We start from the raw sequence: 21,456 nt of genomic DNA, 5'->3' as shown, positions 1-21,456 counted from the left end.
CTCTGTACCCCGAGGTGTACCTAGCTAAGCCAGGTGCCATTGAATGGCCACAGGTGTCTGTGACAAAGCTCTGTAAATAGAACACCTTTGCCTCAGAGTGAAAATGGACACCCTGGAAATGATTTGAAAGCAGGGCAAGTTAGCAGCCCCAGCAATGCTGCCATTTTTTTTTCTGCTTACCAAGCTCTGCCTTCAACAATGCTGTCCATACTGATAGTTGCCAGCTCCATGTTTTGTTCCAATGCCAGTAATGGGTTGTCAGCTAATGGAGCTACAAACCAGGCCTTCCTTGCTGGGATGTTGAACACAGAGCCAATCGACACTTTGAGAAAAAGCATACGGTATAGCTCTCCTGGGACTATGCCGACGTTTGAAATTTGAATTCAAAATCTGAGCGACAAAAAAGTGGAAATCAGCAAATTTGGAAGCACATACTTTGGGTTGAATCCAGACTTCAATACTTCATAGGGCCATAGAATTGTAGAGTTGGAAGGGACCACAAGGGTCATCTAGTCCAGCCCCCTGAAATGCAGGGATCTTTTACCCAACATGGGGCTTGAACCCATGACCCTAAGTTTAAGAGTCTCATGCTCTACTGGCCAAGCTATGGAGCTTGATCTTAGGCCACACTGAAATCAAGAGGACAAGTTAATCGCAATGTAAGAAACCTCACTGAGTCCGATGCACACCATACACATAAAGCACATGACTTCTCCCCAAAAAAACCTGGGGTGCTTTGTTAAGGGTGCTGGGAGTTGTCACTCTGTGATGGGTGTGCTACATTTCCCATGATGCTTTGAGGGAAGCAAGATGGAGCAAGATACAGACATCCCCTTTTATAAGATCCTGGGGGAAACGTCAGCTACCTCCCCCTACCCCACAAAGAATGCTTCATGTACATATGCATTCTAAGTTTAAGTAAGATGCAGCTGAGCTCTTGCACATCTTATCTTGCTTAGCTCAAATACGTTCTCCATTTTGGTGATACTTTACAATATATATTGTAAAGTATATTGTACAATATATATATAAATTGCAAACATGACAAGCCATTCTTACTTATTTTTGCTGGCTTGTCCTTTTACAGAAAATTGATCAGAGCTGCATTAGCAGTCATTTTGATGTGTAGTCTAGACAACATTAAGACTGTTACTAAATATATCTAAACAAATGCTATTAAGTCAGCAAAGCATCAATGTCAGCCAACTGGCATTAGGAAAACCTCTGGTTAAAATGTAACTGATAGCAAATGGCCTGTTCTGCTTTTATAGTCTAGGGTTGCCTAAACGCTGAAACACAGCAGACCTTGGGAAGCCTTCGGGGTTTGCGTAAATATTAATCTTGAGTGGATTTACTGGATTACCTGGGTTTCATTCTTATTCTTTAAAGGCGTACAGCTGTAGAATATTTCGTTTGAATGGATGTGGCTTAGCCGTCATTTAGGAAACTTTAATTCGAAACGCCTATACCAGGCACCCCCAAACTTCGGCCCTCCAGATGTTTTGGACTACAATTCCCATCTTCCCTGACCACTGGTCCTGTTAGCTAGGGATCATGGGAGTTGTAGGCCAAAACATCTGGAGGGCCGCAGTTTGGGGATGCCTGGCCTATACTGTATGGCAGAAACTGGTTATGTCCTCTTGGCGTTTCTGGAGCTGATTGTTTGCTACAGAAGATAATAAATTTGACTTCTCTTTCTTTTAATTCTTTGCAGAATTTCATGGCATTTCATTAACGTCCACTTCCACATTCTATTAGAGCAGTGGTTTTCAACCAGTGTGCCGTGTCTTGAATGATGGTCAGGAGTGCCACAGGCAATGCTGACCTCTGTCCTTTTCCTTCCCTCCCTCCCTCCTTCGATGCCCTCTCATGTCTTCGCCTCCCAAAGGTTTGTTGCAGCAGCCCTGGCTACAAGCTCCCCAGGCAAATGATGCCTCTGGGGCTGGCTAAGAGGGGAGACCAGGGACAGCAGCTGCGGCTGCCCAGAAGACTTCCAAGGAGAGGGGAGAAGAGAGGAGGCTGAGGGAACAGTCCACAAGGAAGGGTGTTCGAAAAAGGGTGAGAGTTTGCTAGCTCTCCAGGCAAGAGGTGACATAACTGGCCTCCTGAGTCCCACAGGGGTGCTGCAGAAATAATGTAGTTGGTCAAGGGAGCCGTGGACTCAAAACGGATGAAAACCTCTGTATTAGAGGACAGATGAAATCAGCATTTGATAGAACCTCCCTCTGCAAATCTCAGTAAATTCCAGCAGGTAGGTTTGCAGCTAGTTTATTTTAAAAGGTGGTTAGGGGGGACCTTAGGTCCAGGAGGCCAGTGTGCTGTTTCTGACCCACAAGACTTTCTGTTCAGGCCTTGTTCCACCCCCCTCCTCCAGTTCTGATACCTAGCGCTCTTGCTTGTCCGACTGGAGATATCAAAACGTAAGAGACTTTTGTCTGGCTTTTGTGTAGTTGGACGATAGGCTATTGTACAAAGTTAAGAGTCACATCTATGACCCCCAACCACAATCTGGCCCTGATTGTGGTCCTGATGCTGAAGATGCGGCTATACTTCAAATGTCACACTTCTCTGGAATTTGCAGTGCAATCCTCTGGCCACACAAAAAGGTGTGTGCTTATTAATGAAAATAACATCCAGTGTTGCATTATGTTAGGGAAAGTTGTTTGCAAAAAAAAGTTTGCAAAAGGCGTATATTAGGAGGAATGCATGGATGTGAATTTTTGTGTTGACTTTGGGGGGGGGGCTGTAGCTCAGTGGTGGAACACCTGTTTCGCATGCAAAAAGCCCCAGAATTGATCCCCAACAATTTCAAGTAGGGCTTGGAGATGTCCCTGCTTGAAATCCTGCCGGTATTGACAGCAGTGGGTTAGATGGAACAATGACCTGATAGGGCAGCTTCCTATGTACCTGTAACACCTCCAAAGTGATGCAGTTGTCTTACCAGCTGAAACCCGGGGAAAGTACCGCTTACCAGCAAAGCCACTTGGGCCTCCAGTGGCATGGCTAGATCCACGAAGACCCCGAGGCTGCTTATGTGCTACTTTGGGGAAGCGCAACCCCATCCAGAGTAGGCAACTGGCCAGTTTCCCTGACACAAGTACCACTCACCCACAGAGCCAGGATTCGTGTTCACCTAACTTTTCATCATCCAGCACGTCACTGCATTCAGACAGCAGCCTAAGCCCTACACACCCTCTGCTGATTCAGATGTTGTGGAGAAATCAAGCAGGGTGTCGTCAGCATATTGGAGGCACATTGCCCCCAACCCCCTACTGCTCGCTCCCAATGGCCTGGGACACCCCATAGCATAACTGCCAACATTATCCCAATACTATTCTCTGCTTCATTGGTAGGCCTGGAGCCACGGGAAGATGGTGTACCCAATACCCACCCCACAGAGCATATTATATCAAAAGTTGCAGAAAGGTTGAGAAGGAGAAATGCTGCCTTGCTCTCAATAAAGGGCAACTCTCTCTGCCTTTTTCCTCCAAAAGAAGGCACTTGCCCAAACTAACAAGTTTTAAGCCGTCTTCTTCAGAAATGGCCACACTGCTTTCTCTTTCAAGGGACCAGAGACCACTTCTTCACACACTGAGGTGTCAACTACGCTCCGGAACAATTGGGACTCGTTGCTTTCAGCAGAAACCAGGATTTGCTAACTTAGTCTGGATCTGATACGTAGGTGTCCTATTTAAAAAATCATTTTTAACAGTGTTTCCCAACCTTGTGCCTCCAGCTGTTTTCGGACTACAATTCCTAACATTCCTGACCACTGGTCTTGCTAGCTAGGGATGATGGGAGTTGTAGTCCCAAAACATCTGGAGGCACAAGGTTGGGAAACACTGATTTTCAAAAATGCTACCCTGAGCTTTTCTGCTTCTACAAGGGGAAACCCCAGAAAACGATGAATGAGTCTTTTTTAAAAAATAAAAAAGCAAAACCCACCAAGACCCCTGTTATTTGCATGATACATCACCCACTCCAAGGAAGTCTCAGGTCTGCAAAACCTCCCCCATTCCATACACCAAGACCCACCCAAAAGGAGAGTGGTATGACTGTAAGCTAACTTCATTGCCCTATTTACATTTTTTGTACATTAAAAATAATAATAGGGCTATGATGAATCTCCTTCCTCTTGACTCCTATTTTGAGCTGTGATATTTTAATCTTTGCCGTTCTTGCTGGAGCTGAGGAGATGAATGTGCTGGGTGACAGAGCTCAGAGGAAACAGTATAAATAAAGCAAAGTGGCGCTCTGACATCTGAAATTTTATAGCTTTTTTTTATTGTAGCCTAAGCATAAACAGAGCGCAGCTGTGTTATACTTAATGTTCAAAGTGTTCCCTCTGCTCCAGCCCCCTACTGCTTTTAGAGAAATTGCTCTGGTAGGGGGATACCCTCCCCTACACACACAAGCATATAGACACACACACACACGCAACTTCCAGTACACAAAAGTGCAATTGCATAACTGTCTTCTCAGAGTAAGACCCATTGTTTCCAATGAAGCTCGCTCCCTGGTACATGGGAGTATAGTATCACAGCCTAAGCACAGAACTTCCCTTAAAATAAATGAGGTTTCCTCCCTACTGAGGAAAAAAAAATGTGATATTGCTGTCTCAATCTGCTTCCCCATGTTCGACACGCAACCACTAGTGGTCTGCTTGTCAACCCTTTATTAATATACAGTAACCATAAAATAAAAATATGAAATGCAAAATGAATCAGCAAATGCAACCGTAAAATAACACCTTACAGCTACAGCAAGTTAAAAATCCCTATAAACTGTACTTTGAACACAATTTTATTTCTTCATCAAGTTGGGCATAATGTTTTATGTGCTTCGATGTTTCCCTGAGGGTTGTGAAACTGCAAGTACAGTGGACACTCGGGTTGCAAACATGATTTGTGCAGGAGGAACGTTCGCAACCCGCAGCATTTGCTACCTTCATCTGCACACACGCGGGTCACAATTCAGCGCTTCTGCGCATGCGCGCGTGCCGAGATCCGGAAGTAATCTGTTCTGGTACTTCCGGGTTCGGCACGGAGCGCAACCCGAAAAGACGCAACCTGAAGCGGCTGTAACCCGAGGTATGACATCGGTCTGGAAAGCAAGTCAAATGAGGAACGATTGAAGGAGCTGGGTATGTTTAGACTGGAAAAGAGGAGACTGAAAGGAGATACAATGGCCATCTTCAAATATCCAAAGGGCTGTCACATGGAAGATGGAGCAAGCTTGTTTTCTCCTGCTCTGGAGGGCAGGACTTGAGGCAATGGCTTAAGGAGACTCTGACTGAACATCAGGAAGAACTTTCTGACAGCAAGAGCTGTTGAATAGTGAAACAGGTCTCCCTCGAGATGTTGTGGACTCTCCTTCATTGGATGGCCAACTGTCATGGATGCTTAGCTGAGATCCCTGAATTGCAGGGGGTTGGACTAGACTGCCCTCAGAGTCCCTTCCAACTCTACAATGATATGATTCTATGTCTTCAGGAGTGGGGATGCTGTGTGGAGTCTGAAGATGTCTCTCCAGTGTCTGGGTCAGGCTGGGATTCTGACACTTAGCAATCAAGGCTTCACATTGTGGAGAAGCCATGATGTGTTGTGCTGTGTGCCTGGATCCTTCCTGCTCCCTACCCACCCACCAGGGCGGACTTTTGTGCTGTATGCACAGACACCACAGAGGGTTGGTGTGGAACAGACCTCAGGGTGCAGCTGTTTTACATGTCCCTCTTTGCATGCCGCCTTTACTCCAAACTAGAAGGATTGGGTGGGGCTTATGTTTCATATCGGATTAACAAACTGCATCCTTCAGGAGGTGTGTGACCTCATCGAGATTCGTGGAGTTTGCTCCCCTGTGATTGACTCAAATTCAGCTCCATTTGTGCGATCTATAATTTCATAGAGACGCTTCTGTCAAAACATACCACTACTCAGGAACGGATGGGTTTAAGGAAACACATCTGTAATGTAAATAACCTCTGAAGTCTCTTAAAATACACTAACAGGCTGGGGAGGTTATTTACATTGCACGTGTAAACATGTCCAGCGGGAGGACAGGAGGGGTAGACACGGCGAGGGCTCGACCACCTTCAAAACTGAGATGAGCGAACTACCCTTTCTCTAAAGCAGCCTCCACCAACCTGGTGCCCTCCAGAGGAAGACTACAGAGAGTTTGGACTACAACTCCCAGTAAACATGCCCATTGGTCAAGGGTGATGAGAGTTGTGGTCTAAAAACATATGGAGGGCATCAGGTTGGGAAAGCCCTGTGCAGCGCTTGTCTGAGGCCCAGGGTAGGAGTCCCCTGTCAGCTGGGAGGCACGGGGCTCTATTGGCATGGCAGAATAAGTCGAGCAGGTACAGATAGCAGACAGGATGTGATACCATTGGGAAAGCATTTGGATTGGTTGCCCATCTGCTACCCGGTCAGGCTCAAAGTTCTTGAATTAATTTTCAAAGCCCTGAACAACTGGAGTCCAAGGAACCTTAGGGACCACCCAAACCATTATACTCCTGATCAGTTGCTGGGATCACCTGTAGGAGCATCCGTGGTTGTCCCCAGAGCTAGTAAGGCTCATCTGATGTCAACACAACCATATTATCAGCTCAGTTTCTTCCAACAGAGATTCAACAGGCATCCTCTCTATGCATTTCTAAATGTTTGCTTAAAACTTTTCTATGCCACCAGGCTTATGTAGCTAATTAAAGGCGGGTGGGCAGGGGGGGGTTATGATTTACAGCTAGGCTGTGATATGTGATATTGGTTTTTATGTGGCTTTTATTTTGTGTGCAGTTTTTTAAAAAAATTTTAAAAAAATGAAATTGCAGGATATAAATATTTTTTAAACAAACAAACACCGTCTACAATGACAAGTCCTGAGGTTTTATAACGAATTTTACAAAATAAACAAAAGCATAGGAAATTTAGTGGCCATAGGTGTAGTGGAGAGAGGCCTCAATCAAACCTAAGGCAGCAAAAACCAACTTGAAGCTCTTATAATGGATTAATACATCAGATGCCAGTGGAAGCTCCCAGTTCCTCCTTTCTTCAGAAATTCTGGTCCTCTACAAGGGGAGTAGCAAAGGACAGAATGAAATATTTTCTTCCTCTTCACTTTTCAGAGACTAGGGGGGTGGAGACAGCCATTCTCACCGAGATCACAACCTGACCATGACAAGCTGCTAACAGAACATGTACATATGACTTAGGAGTGTTAAATGAGCTTGAGTATTCCGCCATAGATCTCCTGTAATGCCATCAAAATCATACAGCTGGTAGAAGTGAAATAGGTGTTATATTCCATCCACAACCTTTTTGTCCGCAAGTGATATAATTTTTTAAAAATAATCAATCCAGAACAGAAGTTGGGAAGCTTTTTCAACCCAGGGGGCCACATTCCCTTCTGGATAAGTTTTTTGGGGCCACATGTCAGTGGTGGGTGGGGTCAGAGGCAAATGTGGGTGGAGCAGCAAATAATAATAATAATAATAATAATAATAATAATAATAATAATAATAATCCTTTGAGGATTAGGCTGGTTTCTACAGCCACCTCCATCCAGACAAGCAAGAGGCATTCTTTCCTGCATGGTAGGTAACAAGAAAGCACTTAGATCTACATGGCTCCCCCCCCCCCCGGCCGCCCCTTATCATCCTCCTGCTTCTGTATCATGAGACTACTCCCTTTGGCATTTAATCATCCATAGAAGTCTTTTATTGCTTCCCATACAACACCACAATGAACATAATCCCTTCGTTAAGTGCCAATTAATTATTAAAAAAGCACTCATTGGGGATTAACAATCATGAAATAGATACTGTTCTATTAGTTGTTAATCCTCAATAAATCTACTTGTAGTAGGCATTTGTATTTCAAGTATGAGTGAGCTGGTCTAAATTAATCTAATTTCTAATTTTTGTATGTTGGTGAGATGATGGTTATTATGGGAAAGATGTGTGCTTCTCAATGTTTTAATCTGTTTGGCCACTTTTGTTGTTGTTGTTTAGTCGTTTAGTCATGTCCGACTCTTCGTGACCCCACGGACCATAGCACGCCAGGCACTCCTGTCTTCCACTGCCTCCCGCAGTTTGGTCAAACTCATGTTCGTAGCTTCGAGAACACTGTCCAACCATCTTGTCCTCTGACGTCCCCTTCTCCTAGTGCCCTCAATCTTTCCCAACATCAGGGTCTTTTCCAAGGATTCTTCTCTTCTCATGAGGTGGCCAAAGTATTGGAGCCTCAGCTTCACGATCTGTCCTTCCAGGGAGCACTCAGGGCTGATTTCCTTAAGAATGGATAGGTTTGATCTTCTTGCAGTCCATGGGACTCTCAAGAGTCTCCTCCAGCACCACAATTCAAAAGCATCAATTTGGCCACTAGTAACTATTTAACACAGACACCTATCGGAGATAGTCTCTTTTTCATACAGGCACACCTTTACATTCATAGCTGCTTGCTTCAAGAGTGGGGAAACTGTGTCCCTCCAGGTGGCTTGGACTTCAACTCCATTCCTACTTGACTATGGGGGGGTGATAAGAGGTGGAGGTGATAGGAGTTGTGGTACAAAATTTATGAAGGGCACCAAACGTGCATAAAGGTAAAGGTAAAGGGACCCCTGACCGTTAGGTCCAGTTGCAGATGACTCTGGGGTTGCGGTGCTCATCTCGCTCTATAGGCCGAGGGAGCCGGCGTACAGCTTCCGGGTCATGTGGCCAGCATGACTAATCTGCTTCTGGCAAACCAGAGCAGCACACGGAAACACCGTTTACCTTCCTGCTGGAGTGGTACCTATTTATCTACTTGCACCTTGACGTGCTTTCGAACTGCTAGGTTTGCAGGAGCTTGGACTGAGCAATGAGAGCTCACCCCATTGCAGGGATTCGAACCGCCGACCTTCTGATCGGCAAGCCCTAGGCTCTGTGGTTTAGACCACAGCGCCACCCCTATACACCGCATAGCCTTCCAGGTAATAGCATATGCTATACCTCAATATAAACCAGTCTGGACCCTGAGATTACCACCTGAGCCTCTTCTTTGTGTGCCTCCTCAGTGAGAGTTCTGGATGGTGGCAACAGGAGAAAGGGCCTTTTCTTCCGTGGCTCCCCATCTCTCCCCAGGGAGGTTCATCTGGTGGGCTCATTATATATCTTTAGGCAGTCCTCTATCCACATATCTTGGAGCAAGCCCTATTGTCCTTGGTGGGGCTTACTTCTGTGTAGGCACATATAGGATTGCTCTATTAGTTGTGTGTCAGAAGCTGTGCCTGTAGTACTGGTTAAGAGTGTACCCATCTCTAACTTTTTCTGGGTGGCTTATCTTTAGGCAGCTTTGCCCATAATGGGCAGCGTTCCTGTCCCCCTCAGCCATATTTCTCTTTACAAGTTGTTTCCCAAGAGAAAAAGAATCCCAGCAGGTAACAAGGAGTTTTGCAGGAATTACAAATCAGAGATGATGTTTGCCACTTTGATCAATGGAAGTGATAAATATAACTAGATACTTGAGCTCATATTGAAGTTTTAAGAGGCCCCTTGATGGCCGGCTCTGACATGCAGAGGTAAATGTTGGCAAAAAGACTCATAATTCATGGGAGGTGAGACCTTACTGCTATAAATAGACGTAAATGTGTGTATCGCGGCCCGTTAAAATTTAGCAAAAAATCCACATGTGTGGCAGTGGATGCATGCAGATGTTAAGGGTTTTGCAGGTATCTGCGCTCAGAAAAGCATCTAGAATGCACAGTAGCCTCGAGAGGAGGATCACTGGATCCATGTTTCCAAAAACTAAGATTGGATGAGTAATACAACACCTAATTAAATCAACTTCGCATGTGCTGCTCAAATGGATTCAGATCTACATTGCTTTCATAGAGAAATGTGTGTGTTTTTGAGTGGGGAGCATCATCATCACCCCCACCCTCACAGCAAAAGAATAAACGGCAGCACTTAAGCCAATTGTGGATAAAATATTGTGCAGGCGATACACAACAGTGATTTGAATATGAGTCATGAAAAAAGCTTTTTTTCTTTTTGCGCAGATAACTGTCCCAAACACACAATTGCGGGCCAGAATGCTGGAAGACTGAAGCATTTACAGGAATTAGCGGGATGTCGGGAGGAAACAGTCAGTACTGTCACATCAGAATCGGCCTGCATGGAATTGTCTCTTCACATAACGAAAGCAAAATCGAGACGAGCTTCAGCAAATCACTTAATGTGGAATGCGAATGTCTCAACATGCAGGCCATGCCGCTGAGATCTTTGCATTTTCTAAAGAGAACCTTCTCTTGTAATTTCTGCTTTCCTGGGGGGCTTATAGTGTTGTGACTAGGCAAAGTGAGATGACATTTCTATAGTTCTTTTTCCTCTGGTGGGACAAGCAAAACATATTTAATGCGTAGGGGGATGCTTGCTTAAATTATTACTAAAATGGGGGTTTTTTTTAGGGCTGGTGATGCTAGGAACTTAAAGGACTCGGGACACAGGCCCACAACAATGATTTACATATGCTCATTTTTATGTACCCATGCCTCTGGGCGTGGATGAAGGTGGCGGCTGACTGGGGTCACACAAGCTTTGCATTTCATGGTGTGCCTAGTCTATATGAAAATATTTTAACGGGAAGTTTTAAAAAAGGAAGGAAAGGCAGGAAGAGCAGCAGGGCTCTGCAAAAAGAATCCAGGGCTCAGCACTCTTTAGACCATCCTATAACAAGACCCCTGGCTGCAATGCTTCTCAGGCACACCTACCCAAATGGGTGGGTGGATCAATTGTTCAGTAGTTTGAAATGGAGCTTGCACATTATAAAGAAGCCTGACTTCTGTAAATGGGTGTGTCCTTCTCTGTAGTTAGGCTAGGTCAGGCATGGCCAAACTTGGCCATGCAGATGTTTTGGGGCTACAACACCCATCATCCCTAGCTAACAGGACCAGTGGTCAGGGATGATGGGAACTGTAGTCCCAAAAAATCTGGAGGGCCACGTTTGGCCATAATAATAATAATAATAATAATAATAATAATAATAATAATAATTTATTATTTATTATTTATACCCTGCCCATCTGGCTGGGTTTCCGCAGCCACTCTGGGCGGCTTCCAACAGAAAAATAAAACACAATAATCTATTAAACATTAAAAGCCTCCCTGAACAGGGCTGCCTTCAGATGTCTTCTAAAAGTCTGGTAGTTGTTTTTCTCTTTGACATCTGGTGGGAGGGCGTTCCACAGGGCAGGCGCCACCACCGAGAAGGCCCTCTGCCTAGTTCGCTGCAACTTGGCTTCTTGCAATGAGGAAACCGCCAGAAGGCCCTCGGTGCTGGACCTCAGTGTCCGGGCAGAATGATGGAGGTGGAGACGCTCCTTCAGGTATACTGGGCTAGGCTTTTGGTAGGGCTTGGCCTGACTATAGACAGATAGAGTTGGTCTCACTCGGCAGAGCTTTCCAAACTATGTGTCACGACACCTTAGTGTGTTGGGCTGAAGTGTGTAGGTGTGTCACCAAATGCTCCCCACACTCCTCCCAGCACTGGAAAGGGGCCAGTTTAACCTCCTAGTAAAACTAAAGCGTGTCATCAACATGAAAAGTTTGGAAAGCTCAGCTAGGGCTTCTGTAATGGATGCCTCCAGGTCAGAGCAGAGGTGGTTTTAGGGTGGCATGAATAAGTGCAGCGGAGCTGGGTGTCGTGCTGCAGGGGCACCACAACAATGCTGTAGAATGGAACACGAGGGGTGAGTTTTAGCACTGCACAGGGTGCCACTGCTATTTGAGAGCCCAAAGTCAGGGGATGGGGCACCCTTGGAGGACACTGACACCAAAGGCTTGTCTTTCTGAAGTGTTCCAAGTTACCTCGGCTGAAGCAGGGGCAACCAAGGGAAATTCTGCAAGGGCAATGCCCACGGTGTTGAAGAAGGTGGTCCGTCAGTAACAGCTGTTTGAAAATAGTGATAGGCTAATCTGTCCATTCCAGTTTCTCCCAGCTTCTCCAGGCTTAAATACAGTTCACAATTCCACATAAATTTGCAATTAAGCCGCTATGGAACTTCATCAGCATTTTAGTGTGAATTCCTCCTAATATACACATCTTTGCATGCAATTTTGCCCAATATGCACATTTTTGCAAAGCAGTCCACCCCATATAAAGCAATTTTGTATACTATTTTCAACAATTATATATGCATGCTTTGTTTAGTCATTCAGTCGTGTCCAATTCTTCGTGACCCCATGGACCAGAGCACGCCAGGCACTCCTGTCTTCCACTGCCTCCCGCAGTTTGGCCAGACTCATGTTGGTGGCTTCGAGAACACTGTCCAACCATCTCATCCTCTGTCGTCCCCTTCTCCTTGTGCCCTCCATCTTTCCCAGCATCAGGGTCTTTTCCAGGGAGTCTTCTCTTCTCATGAGGTGCCCAAAATATTGGAGCCTCAGCTTCAAGATCTGTCCTTCCAGTGAGCACTCAGGGCTGATTTCCTTCAGAATGGAGAGGTTTGATCTTCTTGCAGTCCATGGGACTCTCAAGAGTCTCCTCCAGCACCATAATTCAAAAGCATCAATTCTTTGGCGATCAGCCTTCTTGATGGTCCAGCTCTCACTTCCATACATCACTACTGGGAAAACCATAGCATTAACTATACGGACCTTTGTCAGCAAGGTGATGTCTCTGCTTTTTAAGATGCTGTCTAAGCTTGTCATTGCTTTTCTCCCAAGAAGCAGGCATCTTTTAATTTCATGAGAAAAGCAAAATCTCTCACTGCCTCCATTTCTTCCCCTTCTATTTGTCAGGAGGTGATCGAACCAGTGCCCATGATCTTAGTTTTTTTGATGTTGAGCTTCAGACCATATTTTGCACTCTCCTCTTTCACCCTCATTAAAAGGTTCTTTAATTCCTCCTCACTTTCTGCCATCAAGGTTGTGTCATCAGCATATCTGAGGTTGTTGATATTTCTTCCGGCAATCTTAATTCCGGTTTGGGATTCATCCAGTCCAGCCTTTTGCATGATGAATTCTGCATATAAGTTAAATAAGCAGGGAGACAATATACAGCCTTATCGTACTCCTTTCCCAATTTTGAACCAATCAGTTATTCCATGTCCAGTTCTAGCTGTAGCTTCTTGTCCCACATAGAGATTTCTCAAGAGACAGATGAGATGATCAGGTACTCCCGTTTCTTTAAGAACTTGCCATAGTTTGCTGTGGTCGACACAGTCAAATGCTTTTGCGTAGTCAATGAAGCAGAAGTCAATGCTAGTCTATGCATTTTTTTGGGACACATTGCCTGGCTGGAGGACTGCATTGCGTAATTCAAAGAGCAAATGACGAAGAATGGCTGTGTTTTGGCTCAGGTACCGTTTAGGGAAGTGTGAATGATGCAGGTTTGCCTGTAAATGTGAACCGAACTGGATTCCTTCCTCCCCATCCCTATCAGCAACCCGACATCCTCCTGATATAGAAAGTTGAAATGTGAAAAGCTACCTCAGCTGGAAGTGCCCATTGCTCAGGGATGTGGAGGAAATGAATGGAAGACAATTAATGGAGGAACAAGAGCAAGGGTCAGCGAGTTGGATGTTTGAGAATATCCTGTAACTGCAGCCACATAACCTTCTTCTTAGCTCATGCAAAGTAGGATTCAGCTAAGTGTCAAAAATGAAAAAAGGTCCTGTTTTTATTTTTGTTCCTTTGAAAGGACACAGTCATTACAGGAAGTCAGGTTAGCCGTGCAGAGTCCCCCACCCCACCCCTTGCTCTCAGACGTGTCAGAGATGTGCCCCCCGAGGGTCAGTCTTTCATTTGCCTCTGCTAATTCTCCGTTGCTTGTTAGCTCTCCATTGTAAGCCGTGCTCCTCAGCCGGGCACACTCCCAGTTCCCTGCTCTAGCCAGACTCTCCATGTAAATAGTGTTTATGTTAAGGAAGTCATGTTCTGTGTGACTGGTGCACATTGAAACTGATGTTGTTGTCACTTTAGATTAAGGTCTCGGCCTAGCAAAGGAGGCAATTGGAGCAGGCAGCCGAGTGGCCGAATGAAATATTCATTTCATTTCATTTAAAGCTGCCCTTGTCTCCATTGTGCCACTGCTGGTACAGCTGGTTAACCCTTGTTGGTGCCTGTCTCTCACTCACCTCTTCCAACCAAAATCCTACCAGGGTGAACGGAGCAGTCAAATCACATTCCTTCCTTTTTAAACAATATTATTATTATTATTGACCATAGAACATTATAAATATACACTGTTTAGAGATGTATTCTCTCTGTTACTTAAAGTGTGGAATTTTAGGAGCAGCTGTACTGAAATCGGAAGTCACAGTTTTATGTAATAAAGATTGATTGTCGCTGAGATGCAAAACACTCTGAGATTTCTTGAAATGTAAAGTGGCATGCAAGTTAAGTACGTACCAATTAAATTGCCTTTAAATTAACTTCCCTATACGGTATAAACATATCAATCGATACTCATGTAATCTAAACCACATGATTTCATTCCTATGACTACATCAAGAGTGTTTCTCCTGCACTGTTTCGTTTATTTATTAAAATACCTGCATACTACACTACCATCTCATAAAAATACCAGAGTGGTTTATAACAAATTATACCTGTACTGTACAATAAACCCACATAGAATCCCAGGTCATCGGTTAACTATTAGAAGATGTTTTCTTAACCATCTTTGCAAGCCTGACAACGCACAGAAGTTTTCAACAAATATTTAAAGATTAAAATAGAAGGCGCCTGTTGAATCTCTGTTGGAAGAGCCTTCCACAGGACTGTGTTGATGACATCAGGGACTCTACTTTGTGCTGATGTCAAATAAGCATCACCAACTCGGGGGATGACCAACAATGCTTCTTCAGATTGATCTCTTTGATCAAGCTGGGATATAAGAGTTCAGGCAGTCTACCTTGGACACAAGCTGTTCAAGACTTTGTAAATTGATACAAGGACCTTGGACACGGATTGGTAAGAGGTCAGCCAATGTAGATGTTTTAACAATGGCGTCACATGTTGCCAGCAATATGGCGGTCGCATTCTCCACCAGCTGGAGCTTCCAGACCAAGACCAAGGGCAGTAGTCCAGCCCTGAGGTTACCTACACATGAACTACAGTCGTCAGGCTATTCCCTTCTGAATGCACAGAGTGGGGAGGATGTGAACAAACTATATGCATGAGTTGCATAGGATTTCTGATTAATCATTTCGACTTCAAAAACTAGACTGCAATATTTGGAATTCTGAAATCCCAGTAGAAATTCCGGTAGGGAAGAAGATCAGAAGTGTCCCTGTTTGCTAAGCCCTTGACCACAAAAAGAAAGAGCTATATAGGCAGAGAACGATTCCTAGTTTCTTCGCCCACAGACCCCTGCAGAAGCAGAAATTGGTTTCTCCTCGTGTCGAGTCAAAAACCTTCAAAGTCCATTCAGATCAAAGGAATCTTACCTAAAAACCCCTGAATTTTGAAGAGGCTCCGATTAGAAGCTCCAGCTTGGACTCTTAATACTCTCTTCTGCTGAATTATTGCCAAAGGAAAATGTCATGAATTCCTTAATAGCAATGGCTGGAGACTGAAATAAACCAGGTGAGACCAAATAAAAGAAATAAGAAGATACCTGGGACTTCATAAATACTGATACTCCTACGGCTTGGAACAATTCATACTTTTGCAGATACATTTTGCCAGGATTTTCTTCTTCTTCTTCTTCAAAGAGAAATACACTGCTCACAGATTTGCATTTAATAGTAATTAATTTCGGGGGGGGGGGGCTTTAAAAAAAAAACCTGCTGCAAGACCGAGTTTTCTTGTTATGACCTTTTTAAAACAGTGTACCAGCCTTCAGGATTTCATGTAGGTGGGTATTATCTAAAGACGCTGAGTCGCCGCAGAGCATTCCATTGTTATGCATGAAAAAGCACCAGATAGGGAGGGCCGCATGCCCACATCTCACTAAAGCCACTGAGCTCAAACTAAGATTATATCTTCAAAAGCTTCCCTCAACATGTTGCAAGATAGGGTCCAATAATTATACAATGCACCATATAAATATACACGGAGAGAGGAGGAGAAGGAGGAGAGGGAGGGGAGAGGGAGGGGGAAAACACTTGTAATCTCAGCAAGGCACAATTTAGCCTGGAGTAAATTACTCACTATTTGTCTCGTACATTTCAAGTAGTCGAAACGCTCCCTACTACAGTAAACCTTGCAACAGCCATGTAAGGTACTGGAGGCTGGTCCATTAGGGTGAAGAGGATGCACCGTCCCCCGTCCCAACCTCAGTCTGCCAACCCCCAGCTGCTTGTCTTCTTACTTCCAACAGCCTTCCTCATGTGTTGCCCTTGTAGAACTCAACAGGGTGTGGAAGGAAGAGGAAAAAAAATAGAATTAACTGGCTCCACCTGTCTCTGGTTCCACCCACTGTTAGTCTCCCTGCCTTCTGCCCTACTGGTCCCCCTACTGGTCCCCAAAGGCACCAGACACCACCATCGTAAGGTATGATAGTGTGATCACTCTCCCTGTTTTCAAAGTTGGTCCAATGCAGGCATCCCCAAACTTCGGCCCTCCAGATGTTTTGGACTACAATTCCCATCTTCCCCGACCACTGGTCCTGTTAGCTAGGGATCATGGGATTTGTAGGCCAAAACATCTGGAGGGCCGAAGTTTGGGAGTGCCTGGTCCAATGCATGCATAAAACGTGCTGTTCCTGGGAATGATCTGGCCAGGGGGAGTTCCTTGCATAATAGAGAATAGCCCCCCTTGCACCACCCAAAAAACAAAAAGCAGAAAACCTGTGGGGATCGAGGGTTGCCCATGGTTTGCCTGGGACAAAGTTGCCTTAAGGGCCATCGGTATCTATATGCATGTACCCAAAACTTCAGATTGAAATCAAGGTTTAGAGGCTTGGATGCACACATAGACTGAATGCTCCTGCGGCAAGGGATGGTCTGGGGGTGGAAAGTATGCAAAATAGCCTGGTTTCTGAAAGTTTTGCTTTGAGCGTTTTGTCTGCTTATATTCCGAATTCAGAGAAAAAAAATCATCAGCCATGAAACCGCATGACACAGAAGGGGAAACAGGCTTATACCAGCAACGAGCAAAGAGTCTTGCTGGATGAGGCCAAAGGCCTATCCAGTCTAGCAACCCATCTCTAATTAGATGCCTATGGGACGTCTACGGGCAAGACATGGGGGCAAAATAGCCCTCCGATGCTTTTGTCCCTAGAAACTGTTACATGCCTTCCCCGAGCTACAACCTTTCCCCATACTGACGTTTGAGAAGATGCTGGTCTCCTCTATTATATTATGGTAGCTTCATGCTTACCATGGGATCCTAGAAGGCTGGTTTCTTATACCAAATCAGACCAAGGATTCCTCTGCAAATGTAATAACCCTGCAAGATCAGGCAGCCTGACTTCAGGTGCAGCAAAGGGCACAGACTCATCTCCAGGGCTTCTGTATGTGGGATAGTGGGGCCAGGGTGCCATTTTGTCTTTGGCATCGGGCAGCAAAATGCCTTTGGTCCAGATTCTTCACATACAGAGAACCATGTGTGTCCCAGATAGGCATTGACTGCCATCGTTTTCCACCTCAATTTCCCCCACCCTCGAAACCAGCCCAAGCCCTCCTGTGTCTTTAAAAGGCACCCAAATAAACAGACTGAAACCTGGGAGTTTTGCACCCCATGGCTGCATTCACAGCCAGCCACCATAATTAAACAACAGAGTTTCATTTACACAGGCTTACGTTCTTCTAAATCTCTACCTTTGCAGATCTCTTTTCCCTTTGAAATGTATCCGAGTATTATTATCCTTGAATACACATGGAAATACAGCGCGGTGAATCTATAATAAGAGCTTCGCCCGGTTCTGCGGCACTGAATTGTGCGTGAGCGCGTTTGATTAAATGTCCAAATTACTCCCACTTAAAACAGCATCTGCATACGGGCAAAGATGCGGAGCTACTTAAAAATCAGTTTTTAACAGCTGACCCCAGCCTCTCGGCAAGTATAATGCAGTCTCTCCCCAGGGGAAATGCAGGGTCGTGAGCTAATACCCACGTCCTTTGACCTCATGCCAGGGAAGGCTGAGCGCCTGAGTGTTTTCCAGGTGGCAAGTTCACCCGCCCTCCCACCGCAATGCTGTTCGGTTTCCAAGTGACTGGGGAGCAATCAACGTCATGCGCTGCGCAATCCATCTGCATGCCAGCTTCCTGGCCAAAGGGTGGAGGTCAGCAGGGAGAGACAATTGGGCAGTGAGGGTGGATATATAGCTCAGAAAGAAACTGAAAGGGGTGGGGGGTGGCATAGTTGACAGAAGTTATTTTTAGCACTTGGAGCATTCAGAATCACCCCATGATGTGCCAATGGATTGGCTTCCACGCGGCTGTTTCCAGCTGAGTACAATGTGGGAGGCAGCACTTACAGAACATCGCAGAGAGCTTGTTGAATGCATGTCGCCACCAAGCCAGCTTACAGTGCTCTCCACCCTACTGTGGAGGGTGGGCCACCAAGCCCACCTTGGTTTTTTAAAAAAATAGATATAAGAAAAGCTTCTGTTTCAAAAGCCTTGTATTGTTTCAAAAGCCCTTTTGCTGTGCTTTCAAGTCTTGTAAAAACAAAACATTTCCCATTTCCAAAAAACTAGTTGTTGCCCTTCTAATCTAATTTGCAATCCAATTTCTTAATTTTGGCTGCTTTCCCTATTTCAGCAAGCCAGTTCTACTTGTGCACGCTCTCTCTCTCTCTCTCTCTCTCTCTCTCTCTCTCTCTCTCTCTCTCATGCAAAATGTATTGATGCATGAATGCTTGCAGCAAAAGATGTGTGTGGCGCCCGTACTTTTAACCAAACTCCATGTGGAAAAAGCACATCACTTTTGAACTGCCCATCAGGATCGGGACCTACGTGTCGGGGGAGGGACTTTTAGCACTTTCCTCTACTGCTCCATGTTCCAGATCAGGCATCCCCAAACTGCGGCCCTCCAGATGTTTTGGCCTACAACTCCCATGATCCCTAGCTAACAGGACCAGTGGTCGGGGACATAGCTGCCAAGTTTTCCCTTTTCTCGCGAGGAAGCCTATTCAGCATAATGGAAAAGCCCTTAAAAAAAGGGATAACTTGGCAGCTATGGTCGGGGAAGATGGGAATTGTAGTCCCAAAACATCTGGAGGGCCGAAGTTTGGGGATGCCTGTTCCAGATCAACCTTCTCACCCCTGGAGCTGCTATTTGCTATAGAAGACTACTGCCCACTGAAACCGATGGAAGCTTCCCCTTCATGACAAAGAGCATCTGGTCCTGTGGCAATTCCAATTGGCAGGGACATTTGGAGGGTCTGCACCCTTGATCTGGCCCTGCCTTCTGGTGGGCTTCCCTGAGGCAATTGGTAGCCACTATGGGAAACAGGATGCCTTGCTATATAGGAGTCGCCAATGTTTCTGACTCGGCAGGCACATTTGGAGTACTGAGTACGTGCTTTGGGTTCCATCCACAAAATGGCTGAGGTGGGCTCGTGGCATAACACAAAATGGCCGCTGCATTTAAAAGAGCAGAGAAAAAGAGAGGGCCACAAAATGGCGTTGACATATGACCGCACTCCCTGACAGAAGAATAAAAGTTTTTCTCAGCAGGATGGTGCGCATCCAGTCCTGAGATCTAGTGGAACATGGGCATGCCTGAGGTTGGTATGTTTAATGTAGGAGAGGCTGAGCCAGTGCAAACAGCAACTGAACAGTTTCTCATGCAGTGTGCGTTTTGGGTGGGATGTACATATTCTGAGACCTTTCCTGGGGGCCACAGGGGGCAGAGGGATCATCTTCTCAAGGGGGCACAACATGATGTCCTGACATTGTGCATGTGACGTCACAGGAGCCAAGGAGTGTTGCCCAACACCCCCTGAACATTGAGGGCACCCAGCCCCCTCAAAGAATGGGGGGGGGAAATTCCCCAGCCCCTAGCAGCTCGCACATATGATAGGAAACCCAGCCAGAGGGGTTGGGTATAAATAATAAATTACAGTGGTACCTCGGGTTACAGACGCTTCAGGTTACAGACTCCGCTAACCCAGAAATAGTACCTCGGGTTAAGAACTTTGCTTCAGAATGAGAACAGAAATTGTGCAGCGGCAACGGGAGGCCCCATTAGCTAAAGTGGTACCTCAGGTTAAGAACAGTTTCAGGTTAAGAACGGACCTCCAGAACGAATTAAGTTCTTAACCCAAGGTACCACTGTATTATTATTATTATTATTATTATTATTATTATTATTATTATTTAGGTGGGCACAACTTGTGCTCATGGGCACTGCAATGGCAACCTCTGAGTTAAGTCTCTGATGTGATCTAACAGGGCTCGTCTTACGGGGGTGGTGTTGGAGATCGTAAGGTTAGGTGTTGGGTCAATTATCCCTAAAAGATTCCGGAAGAGCCTACAAATATATAAAACAAACTAATGATGATGATGAACTATATATTGCCACATTGCTTTTAAAAAGGATCTCCAACCTAAAGACAAGTGGCAGCGTAGCTTTAAGGATAGAGAGATAAATGGCTGTCTCTAGCCTCCCCTTTACCTTCTTTTTTAAAGGTAATACCTTAATTTGCATAGTAATAACCCAATTATCGTAAGATTAGGCAACGGGAATCTCATTATTCCTATTCCTACCAAACAGTCGATATTCCATTCAATATCTTTTAATCTTACCTACCTTAAAACATAATTATTCCAAATAAATGCTCATTCATCTTTAATGCAATTTCTTTAATAAGGTTGGGGGGGGGAGAGAAAAGAAAATCTCCTGGTAATTGTTAGCTTTCCCAGCACTAATATATCAGTGGTTAAACACTAACGGGGGTAGGAAGATATTTTTTATAGTGTTTTCAGAGAGAAAACCCAGCATCAAGTCCCAAAACATGTGCAATGAATGGGATGTGTGTCCCTTGGCATGTGCCTGCTGCCAAGTGGAATTGGGGAGGGGGGCAACCCCTTCAATTAAAATTTGTGGGTAGGCACCCTGCATAGTTGGCACCTATGATACACATGATGTCTGAAAGGCGTTAAAAGTTTTGGGTTTCATGAACAAGACTTCAGCCTAACGTTGGAGGTGGAGACGTTTCTGCAAAAAATGCTCATCAATTTCTGCAAATAAAAGGGAGGGGGGGCTGGCTTTGCAGCCATAGAACAGCTTCAGTCATAGAGTGACAACTTCACAAGGGCATCAGCAGGGAAAAAAACATTTAGCAGCTTTTCAACAACAACAAAAATGCAAGTCGCTGCAATGTATTTGTGGTCTCTTCAAACGCATCTTCTTTGTGCGTATGACATGATTAAAAAAGAAAGGAAGGAGGAAGGAAAACTGCTTGTGCATTAAAAGGTCTTGGTAAAACTGAATATTTAATAGCAGAACATTAACTACGACTAGTCTGAACATCCAGGATATTTCGAAGACAGATTTTAAATATTAAACTCTCTTTAGTTTGAACTA

At 45.0% G+C, this 21,456-nt stretch overlaps 1 protein-coding gene across 4 annotated transcripts in view; it reads right to left on the bottom strand.

Annotated features, from left to right (window-relative positions):
• The window catches only part of SOX5 (SRY-box transcription factor 5), a 729,285-nt gene that overhangs the window by 606,223 nt on the left and 101,606 nt on the right, over positions 1-21,456 (bottom strand). The window contains exon 1 of one of the 4 annotated variants that reach the window (XM_060279173.1): positions 16,133-19,848. The exons of the other annotated variants lie outside the window; for them this stretch is intronic. The gene's annotated coding sequence lies outside the window, so the exon portion shown is untranslated. Of the gene's footprint in view, positions 1-16,132; positions 19,849-21,456 lie in introns of those variants that run through there. 4 annotated transcript variants of the gene reach the window in all.

This window comes from Zootoca vivipara, chromosome 10 (assembly GCF_963506605.1).
Source record: "Zootoca vivipara chromosome 10, rZooViv1.1, whole genome shotgun sequence".
Taxonomy (NCBI): domain Eukaryota; kingdom Metazoa; phylum Chordata; class Lepidosauria; order Squamata; family Lacertidae; genus Zootoca; species Zootoca vivipara.
Note: the sequence above shows the minus strand (reverse complement) of the source record. Positions and strands in the feature narration are given on the sequence as shown.